General features: G+C 53.0%; 3 pseudogenes; all 3 read right to left on the reverse strand.

Annotated features, from left to right (window-relative positions):
* Nucleotides 1-2,020: 2,020 nt before the first annotated feature.
* Nucleotides 2,021-2,137, reverse strand: LOC137313198 (U2 spliceosomal RNA; annotated as a pseudogene).
* A 965-nt stretch (nucleotides 2,138-3,102) lies between these two features.
* LOC137313175 (U2 spliceosomal RNA) lies at nucleotides 3,103-3,219 on the reverse strand (annotated as a pseudogene).
* Nucleotides 3,220-4,501: 1,282 nt separating this feature from the next.
* Nucleotides 4,502-4,618, reverse strand: LOC137313152 (U2 spliceosomal RNA; annotated as a pseudogene).
* Nucleotides 4,619-5,579: the final 961 nt, after the last annotated feature.

The raw sequence follows: 5,579 nt of genomic DNA on the forward strand, positions 1-5,579 counted from the left end.
GGTTGATGATTTCCCCACACGCCTCCTGCCGAATAAAAGGCTCACCCTCCCGGACACTACCCCCAGAATCACCCACCCCCCCCCCCCCCGGGGTGAATATTAAGCCCGAGAACACCGACTGTAACCAACCGCAGTGAAAAGTTGAAGTGGCAACTCATTAACCAGATTTATTTTGGGCAACTCATTAACCAGATTTTTTGTTCATTTGGTTTATGAGTTGCCAAGTGTAAATCTGGTTAATGAGTTGCCACTTCAACTTTTCACTGCGGTTGGTTACAGTCGGTGTTCTCGGGCTTAATATTCGCCCCGGGGGGGGGGGGGTGTATAGCGGGCGATGGCCGGTGTGGAGTGCGTTTTTTGGGGGTTGATTTTCACTTTGCCTCGCTGGTGGAATTTGTGGGAGGCAGGCAAGGGGATTGGTGTGGGCTGGTGGGCGGCAAGGGAGATGCTTGCTTCGGGGTGTTATCCTCACTTTGGTCCGCTGGTGAGAGTAGGCAGCGGCAGCGGCAGGCCGGCAGGCAGGCAGGCAGGCAAGTGTGATGTAGTGTGGGGTGCAGTGCGGTGCAGTGCAGTGCGGTGCTGCCCTGTCGTTTATGAAAGGTTGTAATGACACTGCTTTGCAGCTGACCATGTCCACTGATTTGTGACGCCCGTATGGAGGCTGATATCTCAGGAGGGCCGAGGCCGATTTCCTCCGGGGACGGCTCGTCGCGTGCGGCAGGACGAGGCGCAGCGGACGGTACCGGGCGCTCGGAGGTGCGGCGCTGCCCGCCGGAGGTACAGCGAAAGGCTGCAAACCGCTTTCCGCCTGCTAACTCGGCGGCCGTCAGACCGACCGACTCCGCTTTACCACCGGAGCTAGAGTCGGGCAAGGGGCACCGAAGGGTACCGGAAGGATCGCGTTCGCACGCCGGGAAGTCGACTAGCGGGCCGCTGAAAGCGAGCCGGGGGCCCCCGGTTTTTCTGTCCCACCTGGAGACTGATATCTCGGGAAGGCCGAGGCCGATTTCCTCCGGGTACGGCTGGTCGCGTGCGGCCGGACCAGGCGCAGCGGACGGTAGCGAGCGGTCGGAGGTGCGGCGCTGCCCGCCGGAGGTACAGCGAAAGTCTGCGAACCGCTTTCCGCCTCCTCTCACCGCACGGCTCTCCATTTCACCCACTGGCGGATTTTCACCCTCCGACTGCTCGCTACCGTCCGCTGCGCCTGGTCCGGGCCCTGTCCGTTGTCATGTTAATGGCAGAGCGGGGCAGGACTGCTTTCACCAGGAACCCGGTTTTCTGGGTCAGAGGTTCCAGGGGAACTGTTTTGTGCGGACTTCCCTGTGTCCGTCCCTCCATGCCTTCCCCCCAGGACTTCCTTCTGAACACCTTTGTCGTTTGAGCGAGGGCCAAAAGCCTGCCTGTGAAAGGGAAGGATCAGCCGGTCGGACCCCTGCTGGTCGCTGCTGCCAGTGCAGCAGGCGTGCGTGTGTCCTCGGCCTCGTGTCCAGGTCCCTCAGGGACTTGAGGCAACTCTCCCCGGTGGTCTCGTGGTCAGGACCGGGCTTCGACTCCCGGTTGGGGGGGGATGACTTTCTGCTGCAGATTAATTGGCACCTCTGAAAGAAAGTCTCCCCTCCTGAGCGTAAAGCTCCACCCTCACCACCACCACCACCGCCTTTTCCTCCCCTTGACAGACAGACAGACAGACAGTCAGTCCAGTTCGGGAGCGCAGCTTTCATTTGGAAGCAGACCCTGCTTGTTTCAAGTCAACGACGCCAAGTTATTTTGCACTTTGAATTATATCGCTACGTGCGAGCGGCACTCAGCCTTGGAGAAGAAAAAAATACCACTGAGCTGAGAAAGTTCTTTTTAAAAAGGTTTCCTTCCACAGCAGCTCTGAGTGAGAGAGAGAGAGGGAGAGAGAGAGAGAGAGAGATATCAGCTTTATTCTCAGTAATAATACACACACACACACACACACACACACACACAGAGACACTGGGAAAGAGCTGATTTTCCTTTTGAATATCTCCCCACGGGGAGCTGCACCGTTCCCAGAGACACTGCAATACTGGGTCGATGCGTGGAGTGGACGGAGCAAGCCCCTATTCCATCTCCCTGTTCTAAAAATCAATTAAAAATAATAATAAATAATATGTGTGTGTGTGTGTGTGTGTGTGTGTGTGTGTGTGTCGGTGTCAGTATCAGTCAGTGAGTCAGTGTCTCTCTCTCTCTCTCTCTCTCTCTCTCTCACTCAGAGCTGCTGTGGAAGGAAACTTTTTTAAAAAGAACTTGCTTATTGAAAGAAAGATGTGTCTCAAGCTGCCGGGCCCTGTCCATTGTCATGTCAATGGCAGGACTGCTTTCACCAGGAACCCGTTTTTCTGGGTCAGAGGTTCCAGGGGACCTGTTTTGTGCGGACTTCCCTGTGTCCGTCCCTCCATGCCTTCCCCCCAGGACTTCCTTCTGAACACCTTTGTCGTTTCAGCGAGGGCCAAAAGCCTGCCTGTGAAAGGGAAGGATCAGCCGGTCAGCCCCCTGTTGGTCGCTGCTGCCAGTGCAGCAGGCGTGCGTGTGTATTCGGCCTCGTGTCCAGGTCCCTCAGGGACTTGAGGCAACTCTCCCCGGTGGTCTCGTGGTCAGGACCGGGCTTCGAATCCCGGTCGGGGGGGATGACTTTCTGCTGCAGATTAATTGGCACCTCTGAAAGAAAGTCTCCCCTCCTGAGCGTAAAGCTCCACCCTCACCACCACCGCCGCCTTTTCCACCCCTTGACAAACAGACAGACAGACAGACAGACAGTCAGTCCAGTTCGGGAGCGCAGCTTTCATTTGGAAGCAGACCCTGCTTGTTTCAAGTCAACGACGCCAAGTTATTTTGCACTTTGAATTATATCGCTACGTGCGAGCGGCACTCAGCCTTGGAGAAGAAAAAAATACCACTGAGCTGAGAAAGGTCTTTTTAAAACGGTTTCCTTCCACAGCAGCTCTGAGTGAGAGAGAGAGAGAGAGAGAGAGAGATATCAGCTTTATTCTCAGTAATAATACACACACACACACACACACACACACACAGAGACACTGGGAAAGAGCTGTTTTTCCTTTTGAATATCTCCCCACAGGGAGCTGCACCGTTCCCAGAAACACTGCAATACTGGGTCGATGCGTGGAGTGGACAGAGCAAGCCCCTAGTCCATCTCCCTGTTCCAAAAATCAATTTAAAATAATAATAAATAATATGTGTGTGTGTGTGTGTGTGTGTGTCGGTGTCAGTATCAGTCAGTCAGTCAGTGTCTCTCTCTCTCTCTCCCTCACACTCAGAGCTGCTGTGGAAGGAAACTTTTTTAAAAAGAACTTGCATATTGAAAGAAAGATGTGTCTCAAGCTGCCGGGCCCTGTCCATTGTCATGTCAATGGCAGGACTGCTTTCACCAGGAACCCGGTTTTGTGGGTCAGAGGTTCCAAAGGACCTGTTTTGTGCGGACTTCCCTGTGTCCGTCCCTCCCTGCCTGCCTTCCCCCCAGGACTTCCTTCTGAACAGCTTTGTCGTTTAAAATAATAATAAATAATATGTGTGTGTGTGTGTGTGTGTGTGTGTGTGTCGGTGTCAGTATCAGTCAGTGAGTCAGTGTCTCTCTCTCTCTCTCTCTCACTCAGAGCTGCTGTGGAAGGAAACTTTTTTAAAAAGAACTTGCTTATTGAAAGAAAGATGTGTCTCAAGCTGCCGGGCCCTGTCCATTGTCATGTCAATGGCAGGACTGCTTTCACCAGGAACCCGGTTTTCTGGGTCAGAGGTTCCAGGGGACCTGTTTTGTGCGGACTTCCCTGTGTCCGTCCCTCCCTGCCTGCCTTCCCCCCAGGACTTCCTTCTGAACACCTTTGTCGTTTCAGCGAGGGCCAAAAGCCTGCCTGTGAAAGGGAAGGATCAGCCGGTCAGCCCCCTGTTGGTCGCTGCTGCCAGTGCAGCAGGCGTGCGTGTGTATTCGGCCTCGTGTCCAGGTCCCTCAGGGACTTGAGGCAACTCTCCCCGGTGGTCTCGTGGTCAGGACCGGGCTTCGAATCCCGGTCGGGGGGGATGGCTTTCTGCTGCAGATTAATTGGCACCTCTGAAAGAAAGTCTCCCCTCCTGAGCGTAAAGCTCCACCCTTAACCACCACCGCCGCCTTTTCCACCCCTTGACAAACAGACAGACAGACAGACAGACAGTCAGTCCAGTTCGGGAGCGCAGCTTTCATTTGGAAGCAGACCCTGCTTGTTTAAAGTCAACGACGCCAAGTTATTTTGCACTTTGAATTATATCGCTACGTGCGAGCGGCACTCAGCCTTGGAGAAGAAAAAAATACCACTGAGCTGAGAAAGGTCTTTTTAAAACGGTTTCCTTCCACAGCAGCTCTGAGTGAGAGAGAGAGAGAGAGAGAGAGAGATATCAGCTTTATTCTCAGTAATAATACACACACACACACACACACACACAGAGACACTGGGAAAGAGCTGTTTTTCCTTTTGAATATCTCCCCACGGGGAGCTGCACCGTTCCCAGAAACACTGCAATACTGGGTCGATGCGTGGAGTGGACGGAGCAAGCCCCTAGTCCATCTCCCTGTTCTAAAAATCAATTAAAAATAATAATAAATAATATGTGTGTGTGTGTGTGTGTGTGTCGGTGTCAGTATCAGTCAGTGAGCCAGTGTCTCTCTCTCTCTCTCTCTCTCTCTCACTCAGAGCTGCTGTGGAAGGAAACTTTTTTAAAAAGAACTTGCTTATTGAAAGAAAGATGTGTCTCAAGCTGCCGGGCCCTGTCCATTGTCATGTCAATGGCAGGACTGCTTTCACCAGGAACCCGGTTTTCTGGGTCAGAGGTTCCAGGGGACCTGTTTTGTGCGGACTTCCCTGTGTCCGTCCCTCCCTGCCTGCCTTCCCCCCAGGACTTCCTTCTGAACACCTTTGTCGTTTAAAATAATAATAAATAATATGTGTGTGTGTGTGTCGGTGTCAGTATCAGTCAGTCAGTCAGTCAGTGTCTCTCTCTCTCTCTCTCTCTCTCACACTCAGAGCTGCTGTGGAAGGAAACTTTTTTAAAAAGAACTTGCTTATTGAAAGAAAGATGTGTCTCAAGCTGCCGGGCCCTGTCCATTGTCATGTCAGTGGCAGGACTGCTTTCACCAGGAACCCTTCCCTGCCATTGCAGTGTTGATTTGGTCCTTATGCAAATTTAGGGGCGGAGCCAGCACACAAACGACCAATCACAGCAAAGTCCGCACTTTGCGAGCGCACGAGGTCGCGGCCAGCGTTCCAGTCCGCTCAGATCCAAATAAGCCCGAAAAGGAACACGCTCGATCTTAGCCAAAAGGCCGAGAAGCGATACCGCGCTCGATGCGAATTGATCTCGGGTCCTGTTTGCCCTCCCTCTTTGTTCTCTGGCTGCCGGTGTTGAAAGCAGTCTCGAAGCACTGCCGTTCTCTCCCACTCTGGCCACATTTTTTGCCACCGTTTCTAATTGCAACAGTGGATGAGTTTAAAGAAGTTGCCGTTTTTTCCTTTCTTGCCAGGATTGCTTGACAGATTGGTAAATTTGCCAGTAGGCCACCGATCAGATGG

The sequence above is a fragment of the Heptranchias perlo genome, unplaced genomic scaffold (genome assembly GCF_035084215.1).
Source record: "Heptranchias perlo isolate sHepPer1 unplaced genomic scaffold, sHepPer1.hap1 HAP1_SCAFFOLD_442, whole genome shotgun sequence".
Lineage (NCBI taxonomy): Eukaryota > Metazoa > Chordata > Chondrichthyes > Hexanchiformes > Hexanchidae > Heptranchias > Heptranchias perlo.